This window comes from Notechis scutatus, chromosome 4, assembly GCF_049901735.1.
Source record: "Notechis scutatus isolate UNSWTSFEM ecotype Mainland chromosome 4, rNotScu1.2, whole genome shotgun sequence".
Taxonomy (NCBI): domain Eukaryota; kingdom Metazoa; phylum Chordata; class Lepidosauria; order Squamata; family Elapidae; genus Notechis; species Notechis scutatus.
Window position 1 is genome coordinate 152,120,510 of NC_142012.1, and position 11,175 is coordinate 152,131,684.

The following is an 11,175-nucleotide window of genomic DNA, read 5'->3' on the forward strand; positions in this document are numbered from 1 at the left end:
ATCTTGTCTTTGGGGTTTCTTAGGATGTTGGCTATTTTTTGGTCAGTGCCGAAGGCTGTCCTGATATTGTGTTTGTGGAGAATTTTGCTGATTTTGTCTGTGGTGCCTTTGATGTAGGGGAGGAGCGCGATACCGTTGTCTTGTTCTGTGTCTTGGTTTTTTTTGGGTATCTCTCTTCGGATTAGGTTGGTAATTGTGTTTCTTTGGAATCTGTTGGAAATTAATTCGTTAGTGAGGGTGTGTAGTTCTGTTCTCAGGTGGTCTTTGTCACCAAATGCCTATAAATGGGTGATGAACAAATATGGATTGCATGGAAAAGTGAATAAACAGTATGAATGAAGTTTATTGGCAAGGTTGAAGTTGCAAAGAAGAAATGAAGGAGGATCAAATTATAAAACAAAGAGAAGGTGGAAAAGTGAATGGGGTTAGGAGAAAATGAAAGACTGATGGAGTTGACCCTCAAAACAAGAGATGTTTCCTGAGAGTTGAAGTCCACACATCTTAACATTACTAAAAAATGCTGCTCTAATTGAGTAGATTGTAAACCGTCTGTCCGCCAGGTACTCCTAGATGGCTTCTCTACAGCAACCCTGTGAGGTAGGCTAGACTATGAGAAGGGGCTGAGGTTGGAACTGAACCCAAACAACTCAACTATATCACCTGGGCATAGCTGTCATTTGTAACTGTAGTGAATTATTTTCTTTGCAGCCTGAAGGAAATCATATACTTGACCGCCACATCAAATAACAGGGACCTGAACATTTTGGGGTCTTTACCGGCAATTTGCTTGATAAAAGTAATAACCTAGTTGGTATTCATGCATATTAAAAAACAAAACTAAAAACCCTCCCATTTTTCAATTCCATAAAGCAGAATCCATAAATTCTCTAAATGTCAAAACCATGCAAGGATCTGTCAATTCATAGACAGACAAAGCTATTATTTTGTCATTGTTTTAATGGTAAGAATCGAGAGACAAATAAGCATTTGCCTGGATAGATTGCTCCCTCAATGAGCTCCATTAAGTGTTACATTTAGCAGTATTTCCAGAGGGAGAAAGTTATTTCTTATAACTAAAAGCTACTTCAATAAAGCTGCCAACCCCAGCAGAAAAAGGAAAATAGAAATGGCTGTCAATCTTTCTTCAGTCTTATTGCAGTCAAGGGTTACAGCTGCCATCTCCATCCAGGTTTGATGGCAGCTTTTTCAAAAACGTATTTCCCCTTTTTTCAGTTATGTATCATTAGAGTGCCAGGCAAATGTAATCTTTACCTTTGGACCCATAATGGTTTCACAATTAGATTGTTGGCATGGTCCAATCATGGGGATGACCAAATTGGCCAAGATGGCAAGACTACTGCAACCATCCACGATTGAAGTCCCATTATGGGTTCGTTGCACAGTCAGCCAGTTGTTCAGATTGGATTTGGCATTTTTGTCCACCTGTTGAGTCCTTCCCAAGGACCTGGAATAGGGAGTTGTGGATGTTTGATGCTATTACAGGTATTGTTGCAGGATTAAGCTGTTCTGAATAATGCTGCCTTTTGCAATTGACTGGTGGTGAGTTTGTCAATGCTGATGGGATTCATGTGGTGGATTGCACCCAAGGAGCCTGTGACTGTTGGTTACTAACTTTGCTTTCTTTTACCATAGATGTTCTATTTCATTTTCAAGTTTTTATATTTTATTGTCTTCTCCAGTTCTTGTCTATTATTATTGTTATAATTGTTGTATCAAAAAATCTTGATTTTTTGACCCAATCTGTGGATAGCCAAGCAGCAGATCATATCTGATATAAAACAAAACAAAACTGGATTAGATCTGCTATGTAGCTGAAAGCATAGCCAATAAACATAACTGCCTTGTGAAGTTGACAAAAACATCCTGGAATAAGCAATAATAAACTATTTCCATATTGTTGCCGGGAAAGTGACATTGATATATTCATAATCTCATCTCAAAGGAGATTTTACTTGTCCATGATGTTGACCTTGTCTTGAGCACATGACCTGATTTATGAAATTTTGCCCTGCTGCTTTCAGGGCCACCGCACACCTGCTTTTTTCTTTAATAAGGTCTGAAAAAATTACAGCATTTTCATCTTTTCAGGTGGATCCAAGGGTGGGATTCTACCAGTTCGCACCTATTCGCTAGAACCTGTTGTTAACATTCTAAGCAGTTCAGAGAACCAGTTGTTAGAAGAAATTACTGGCCTAATCCTGTAAGGAAGGCAGGAAGGAAACATTCTGGTGTTGCTTACAGAAACTGCCTCTCCGTTAACCCTTATTACATTCTTGGCCGGACTAGACTTCCCATCTCTGGAACTTCTCTGGAGTTTTTTTCCCCTCCTTTGCTGGTACTTTGCTTGTGTGGAGTGACCATTCCAAGTTACAATGGCACTGAACAAAGTAACTTATGACCATTTTCACACTTACGACCGTTGCAACATCCCCACAGTCCTGAGAGGCCAGGCGAGGAGATGCGTGCCTCGATGTGAGTGATATTGAGTTGGCCACACCCAGCCAATAACATGACCACCAAGCCACATCCACCTGGTCACATGACCACCAAGCCACATCCACCACCTAAGCCATGCCCACAGAACCGGTTGTTAAAATTTTTGAATTCCACCCCTGGGTGGATATATTCCTGTGACCAGACTAACTTTCACTGTCATTGATTGACTAGTCTTGACTGTCATTGACTGACTGTCATCAGCCACCCTGAATCGCATTCTAAGAGAGGTGGATAGTATAAAAAATAATAATAAATAAATAATAAATTGCATAAATTCATAGATCTAAAAGGACCTGAGGGAACTTTCTTCACATTAGAAGAGCAGATGGAATAGACATCCATTGGCTACCAGTCATCCAATGAGTGCCCTTAAAATAGTCACCTGCTCAACTACTATGCACACAACATATTTTATTAGTTAGCCCTCAAGAGCAATATTTAACTAAATTAGTAAAAGTCTTTGTAGCTCATGTACATTACATGCTAAGCTTGGTTAATGTTAACCTTCTTTATATTTAACTCTTTTAAGCTTTTTTTTAAAAAAAAGCTTTCAGTGTTACATAAACCCAGGCTGTTCAGTTTGTTCATGGTTCAATGAATTGGGAAAATTTAAAAGATGGAGTTTCTGAGAAATAGTGAATGATATTGAGTAAAGATAGTCATAATTCAACTAGGAGACTAATGCAAGTTATTGTCATGTTAGCAGAGCATTATACTCGTGGCATGGTGGCCTAATGGTGAAGATGTTCAATCACATCCCACTCAGAAGGTTGGAAGTTCAATTCTAGGTAATGGTAGATATTTCTCTCTTAGGGCGCAAAAAAAAAAAAATTGCTGTGAACTCCGTGTGGCATCAGGAAGGCTAGTAAATGCTCAGTTCTGTATCCAGTTCTACCCCGAATTCAGGGATTACAGGATCATTAAAAGGGAACAGAGCATTATACTGGCATAGCAAGGAAACTGGGCACCCAAGTTTGTGGGAAGAGTGGTAATTAATACTATCTGCCTCACGCTGGCATTACGTATCTGGCACACCTTGTGTAATTTCCATCCTTGCAACTAAAATAAATAGCCCCACTCGCGTCATTGGCATGATGACATCATGACAGACGTGTTGTCCTTATTGTTTACAAGGTGGAGTGAAATCTACTCAAGCCTGCCACTGCAGAAAGGCTTCAAGACTCCATTGGGTTGAGTTAAAAATAGCAAGAAGAAAAGACAGAAATTTGGCCCTTAAAACATAATGATTGGAAGGAACAGAATCTACCAGTTGGATGGAGATGGAGAGTCTTACTTAGCTAATTAGACTCATAGTATTAGAATCTGACTCAGATAAGAACCTGTTTCCCTAAGGAACATTGCCAGGAAATGTCATCCCCACCACCACCACACACACATACTGTCCTCAGGTTCAGGAACTGTAATCCATAACAACAATAAGGAGGCTGAATCAGAGCACGATGTGAATGCTAACTCAGATGTCTCTTGCATCCAGCAACCCGGCAATAACCTTGCCTCTAATGGGAGCATGAGCAACATGTCCATCTGGATCATTTCTTTTCTGATACAGCAGGGCATTCCGCTTCTCACAGGTTAAATGCCCTGATTCACACAGGGTTGAATGGATGATTTATGGATTTGCTAATGAAAAAGAGTTAACCGGGGGAAGAAGGGAAATATGTCATTTAAAAGAGAGATGTGAAGATTGGTAACTGCTGTAAGAGAAGACCGAGAGCTGCTTTTCTATAAGTTTTCCTTTTCTTATTGCTAATTGTGATCTTTCTTTTATACCTTTCTTATTTTCTCACTTCCATTTTTTTTCTTCCTTTCCTTTTCTGAAACTTCACTTTATATCCCTTTTCGTTTATCTTTCATACCCTTTCTAATAAAAGATATCATTAAAAAAAAGAAAATAATTGTGACATACAAACAAATCAAGATGTGGAATTCAATGAATTCTAAAACTTGTTTTCTGGACAAGTTTCCTTCAAAAGTTGTTGCTTTTTATTGTTGTTGTTGTTATTATTATTATCATCATCATCATCATCATTATTCTTATTATTGGTTAATCTTCCATTTGATTCATAGTCTGGACCAAGTAAAAACTTAACAGTTCAAGTCCTAACTAAGGACCTAAGAACTGTTAAGGTAGATTATTATTATTATTATTATTATTATTATTATTATTATTATTATTATTATTATTATTATTATTATTATTATTATTATTTAATCTTTAGTGAGATTCACAGCCTTTGGGGCTGGTTGATAGCTCTACAGATCGAGTCCTAACCAAGGACCTAGGAAATAATAATAATAATAATAATAATAATAATAATAATAATAATAATAATAACAACAACTACTACTACTACTACTACTACTACTACTACTACTACTACTACTACTACTACTTCTACTACTACAGCTTTACATTATACTCCACACTGCCTGACAGTTTTATCCTATTCTGAACTTCAGTTTCCTGGATGCTGGTCTTCAACACCTTCTTGGTTATCATCTCCTGCTTTTATCTTCTACTTTTTTTTCCCTTTTTACTTACCAGTTATTTCATTGGTAAACCTCTTAAATCTTTCCCCATAATTCTTGCTTAGGGGAATTGTGATTGTTCCTTCAAGAACTCCCCTCCTTTTTCATCTTGTCTATCTAGACTTTTATAGGCTCACCTGTCACTTGAAGCGTGCCTTCCTAAATTCCAAAATATATGACAATCTTCTGGACCTACAGTAATTTTTTTAAAAATACCTTTTTACAATCCCATAGCCTCTTAATTCGGAGTGCAGGTGGTAAATGCTCAACTTCATATAGTTGCCCTGATTCTACCTACAGTAAATATCAGAAAGAAATCTACTTCAGATATTGACTTAATCCCCTTATTATCCCCTTATCCAGGCTAATGACCACTTTTTATTGCCAGATATGAAAGACTTCTGAAAAAGAATTGTTTCCCTTTTAAGTTTTCATTAAGTAATATGTACAGCACTGCTCTGTGATTGGGCAAGGAAAACTGCACAAAATGCAGAAATGCATTCACTTAGCATTTAGAGGCATGCTTGATCAACCATGTCACCTTGAAGTTGCTGAACCTCGACATTGCACAGGGATTGGGATAGGTCAGGGGTCGGGAAACTTGGCTCTTTTATCACTTATGGACTTCAACACCTAGAATTCCCGAGCGAGCCATAAAAGGTTCCCCATCCCTGGCCTACTGGTTTTTCAGTTATGGGGGAAATCAATTTTTGATTTGAATGGTCAATATTCTTTATATGGCCAACATTTGTATATTAAACAGTCCCATTCAAGTCAAAAATTGATTTCCCCCACAACTGAAAAACCAGTCGGCCAGGGATGGGGAACCTTTTATGGCTCACTCAGGAATTCTGGGAGTTGAAGTCCATAAGTGATAAAAGAGCCAAGTTTCCCTACCCCTGGGACAGGTGGATTGTTACAACTCAAATCCATTGCACTCCTGGCTTTTAGAGAGCAGAGTTCTATTCTAACTGATTTAGGTGCAATGCTTAATCAAATAGCTAGACTTAAATGAATGCAACTGCTAAAGTAGGGGTCCCCAAACTATGCACAACCAGGCTGCAGGCCAGCACACACATGTGTGTGCACAGCTCCAGTTTGCACAAGTGGCAGGCCGGTGCCAGTGGTGGGATTCAAATTTATTTACTACCGGTTCTGTGGGCATGGCTTGGTGGGCATGGCATGGCTTGGTGGGCGTGGCAGGGAAAGGATACTGAAAAATCCCATTCTTTCCCCAGCCCTCTAACCTGCTTTCCAGCTCAGTTCTCCTGTGCAGGGCAACAAAAGAAGACCCAGACGATCAGCTGGGACTCGGGAGGCAGAGAATAGATGGGGGTGGGGCCAGTCAGAGGTGGTATTTGCAGGTTCTCCAAACTACTCAAAATTTCCGCTACCGGTTCTCCAGAACTGGTCAGAACCTGCTGAATACCACCTCTGGCTGGTGCGCATGTGCATGCACAACAGCTCATCTTGCATTCAAGCTGCATGTGCATGGACGTGCATGGACGTGAATACCAGCCTTTCACTCATGCAGCCCAGTTCCTTCTGCCCCTCCAGCCAGGCCGCCAAGCTGCAACGGTTAGGGACTGCTGTGCTAAAGGGCAGAGGAGAATGTACCTACTTTTTAAAAGCTAAAGGCTTCTAGTTTTGTCCCCATCCCATCATTCTTTTCCCAATAGGAAAATGAGGTTCTGAATTGAGGCTACTGCTTCACTGCGGCATTTATACCAGGCTCACTGATCAATTGTAATGAGAGTTCCCAGGAATCTGACTTGGCACAGCTAAATGACGCTCTTAGAGTAAAAGTCTATAGAGATTTTCAGTCCTCTAGTTCATGGTTGTCTCAAAGGTCCTTTTTCAAAAGGCAACTGCACTTTCTTGTTTTTTCTTTGAAGATGTTTCGCTTCTCATCCAAGAAGCATCATCAGTTCTCACAGGATGGTGGGGAAGATGGAAAATTCTTAATTCTGGTCCTAGGCTCCACTCAAACTTAGTTAAAAAATCTCAGACACACAGAATGCCACACCTACATATTGTAAATATCTTTGTTGTAACTTAAAATGTAATCACTTCCAGTGGTTCATTGCCCTTTGTCAACACAAAACTGCAATTCTTTTGCAATTTAATTCATAATTTAATTCCACAGTTGCATTCTTCTACCCTTCCCATGGTTTAACACACCTTTTGATTTCCGCTTTTAGCCTTAAAGATGAAGAGCTGTGGGTTATTGTCTTAATAATAAAGTAAATTTATATGCTGCCCAACTCTCAATGACTCTAGAAGACTAACAGCTGTTAAAATGGGCAGTTCAAAAATGTCAAAAATAAATAAATGAAACATTTAAAAACAAAAGACGCACATAAATACACAAACAGCACAAGACAGAACTCTTAACTCAAGGCTATAACTCTTGCCTTGGGAAGCTCTGGATTGCACTGTAATAGTCACAACTTCTTGAAGTGATTGTGTCACCATACTATGTTTAAGGGCCACATAACCTTCCAAACGATACAGCACTGAAAAGGGATATCAGTTTCTCGTATGGATGCTGTACAGGCAGTCCTCGAGTTACGGCCACAATTGAGCCCAAAATTTATGTTGCGAAGTTAAAAATTTGTTATGTGAGTTTGCCCCATTTTACGACTTTTCTTGCCACATTTGTTAAGTGAATCATTGAAGTTCAGTGGTGGGATTCAAACTTTTTTACTGCTGGTTCTGTGGGCATGGCTTGGTGGGCGTGGTAGGGGAAGGATCCTGCAAAATCCCCATTCCCTCCACAGCCCACTAACCTGCTTTCCAGCTCTGTTCTGCTGTGCAGGACAACAAAAGAAGACCCAGCTGATCAACTGGGACTCGGGAGGCAGAGGATAGATGGGGTGGGGCCAGTCAGAGGTAGTATTTGCCGGTTCTCTGAACTACTCAAAATTTCTGCAACCAGTTCTCCAGAACTGGTCAGAACCTGCTCTGCTGCAGTTGTTAAATTAGTAACATGGTTGTTAAGTGAATCTGGTCTCCTCATTGACTTTGATTGTCAGAAGGTCACAAAAGTTGATCACACGACACACACACACACCCCTGTGACACTGCAACCATCATAAGTTGCCAAGCATTTGAATGTAAATCCCATAGGGTTGCTGCAATGGTCATAAGTGCAAAAAAATGGTCATAATTCACTTTTTTCAGTAATTTCAAACGGTCACTAAGTGAATGGTTGTAAGTTGAGGACTACCTGTATTAACTGTGATTATGTAGAACACGTTTCTGGGTAAAGAAAGAAGGAAAGGAATCAAGTCTGTCCACTTTCTAATATAATTTTATCAACGTGCTACTTGGGATGTCCCAATATATCTGAAAAGTCCCTGATTGGAGGTGGCTAAGATATATGTAGAAATTTCTCCTAAATCATTGGCAACAAGCAGTTTGCTCCTTCTTTGCTCCAGTGGGTCATCAAGCAGCTATGGACCTTGTGATTCAAATGATCCCTCTTACTGCCCCCAAGCTTGGCTCTTGACCTCAACCAGATTAATTCTTTGTAATATTTCATTTGGTGTGTCACCTTGACAAGATGTCCTTAGTCATTCTTTATCTAAGAAGTATTACATTAACCTTAACGATCAGAAACAAAACCTTTTGAAATCTCTATGGCGTCTCCGGCCTACGCAGTGCAACTCCTGAGAAAACTGTCTGCTCCCTGATTAGAACATCCCATTATGAGAAATTTGAAGTCTAATTGCTTCAAGCATATTGCCTCCTACAAGGAAGAATGTCTTGTTTCCTTAAAACAGGCTATCAAGGGGTTCTTTGAGGATAAAAAAATAGTAACAACATCACTGTTATAGTTAGGTCTGGAGTTGCCTCTCTATAGATGATAGCTTGCTTGAAAAATGTGGGGGAGGGGGGTTGCCTTCTTTTCACCCTTAAGATTAGGATTTGTAAAGAGGAATTGGAAATGAGCTCCAGACTGAATAACAACAACATGAAATTACAACTACTAATGTTGGACTGGCAACTTGGATGCATTGTCCCTGTAAAAATCTGCAAGACGCTACAGCTGCAAAATGTAAAATTGGACAAGAGATTCATGAAGTCAAAATTTTAAGGATAAACACACGCTAGAAAAAGGATGACATGAGAAGTCATCTTCATTGAAAGGGTCAAGCTGCCCTTGAACTAAACTCAACTTCTGATGACCTCACTGACATGTTTTGATATGTTTTCTTAGCAGCCAAGTGGGAGTGGATTAACTCTGACTTTTGCTGAAATGTCTTTCAGCTTCCCAGTCTAGTCTAATCTCTTGGATGTCCTGATAGATGAAAGAAAAGAATAATTTTTAGGAAAATTAGCATATGTTCAGTTACTACTTAAAGTACATAAGTCTGATGGGATTTGCTAAAGGCAAAAAGGATTTTGTTCACAATGTACAATTTATTATGGAGGTCATTCTCTGTGCAATGAGTTGCAGTTATTCAAGACAGAATCTCGATTCTGCCATCATCTGTGTCAGCTTTGGAAGCCATATATTACTTAGAAGCTTCGAGGCTGCCACATTTAGTGCCTGGGAATTTGGGAGGGGGGATTTCTTAGAGAGGTGGAAGATTAGACTCAACAACATTCTTCTTATAAAGTCAAGGACATGCCACCCTGCACCTGGAGAGGAGTGTCTGGAGGAATGTCTCCAGTTGGGATGATGTTTGATTGGACCATGTGATGGACTGGTGGGTGCAGGGGATGGGTTTTGAATTTCAGTTGGGAAGGGGAAAACCCAGAATTTTCAGATTCGGGTTTTCCCAGATGTACCAACAGGACTTCCTTAATAAATTCTTACTTGGATGAACTTTGTTTCTGAGTGCTGAATGAGCATGGGGACTTTCATTGGAATGCTGACAATCTGCCTGATTGACGGAATTTTGCAGATGGACACAGTCGCACCGCACTATAACTGCATTTTCTTATCAGAAGAAAAAAAAGAAAGAAAACTCAAAGCACTAAGTGATAGCTTTCTTCTGAGCATGCCACAAGCCCTGCATTTGGAAGCACTGCAAATAGCTCAGAATGTTATGTGCAACAAATCACTAATAAAGCAGCAAAATGATCCATACTGTTTCTCCTCTCACAATAAGATTCACAGATCCTTTTGAGAAAGTCGTTGGCCATTAGCACAAGCTGCTCTCCATTCCTGCCACAAGAGAATATTACAGAATATTAAACTTGACACATTCCCAGTTTGAACTTGAAACATTTCTGGACTGATTAATAGAATAGAATAGAATAGAATAGAATAGAATAGAATAGAATAGAATAGAATAGAATAGAATAGAATACTTTATTGGCCAAGTGTGATTGGACACACAAGGAATTTGTCTTGGTGTAAATACTCTCAGTATACATAAATAAAAGGTACATTCGTTAAGAAGCAAGAATCATAACGTACAACACTTAATGATAGTCATAGGGTACAATCAACAATCCAATCATAACTAGGAAACAGTCAATATAAATCGTAAGGATACAAGCGACAAAATTACAGTCCTACAATCACAAGTGGGAGGGGATGGGTGATAAGGAGTGATGAGAAGATTAACAGTAATAGTAGTGTACACTTTGTAAATAGTTGAACAGTGTTGAGGGAATTATTTGTTTAGCAGAGTGATGGAGTTCAGGGAAAAACTGTCCTTGTGTCTAGTTGTTCTGGTGTGCAGTGCTCTATAGCGTCATTTTGAGGGAAGGAGTTGAAACAGTTTATGTCCGGGATGTGAGGGATCTGTAGAGAACTCAGAATATTCTGCACACCTCTGTGCCCCAGACTTGGTCTCCATATTTGATACATTTCCTTGCAGGTGGATGAATCTATGTTTATACTCCAAAGAGCTGTAAATGCAAAATAAACCCTACAAATAACTACGTTTAGGTTTAAACTCTCTAAGAAATAGAAAAGCAAAGTCTTCCACAGATATATTTATCCCTACTTATTGTTGTGGTCCACTGGTGGCAGCAGAGTCAGACAGTGGGGAGGACAATGGGCCAGTCCTGGAGTCTGGGGAAGACTCGGACGAAGGATCTGCATCTGACACAGAGATGGGGCCAGGGCCATCTGAGAGTTATGTGCTG

The 11,175-nt window shown here is 39.6% G+C and overlaps 1 long non-coding RNA gene across 1 annotated transcript; it reads right to left on the reverse strand.

The window, feature by feature from the left end:
- Positions 1 to 939: 939 nt before the first annotated feature.
- On the reverse strand, positions 940 to 9,995 carry LOC148130965 (uncharacterized). Its single transcript, XR_015749517.1, has 2 exons — positions 9,893 to 9,995; positions 940 to 1,789 (listed from the first exon to the last, which is right to left on the reverse strand). It is a non-coding gene; the product is annotated as an uncharacterized LOC148130965 (long non-coding RNA).
- Positions 9,996 to 11,175: the final 1,180 nt, after the last annotated feature.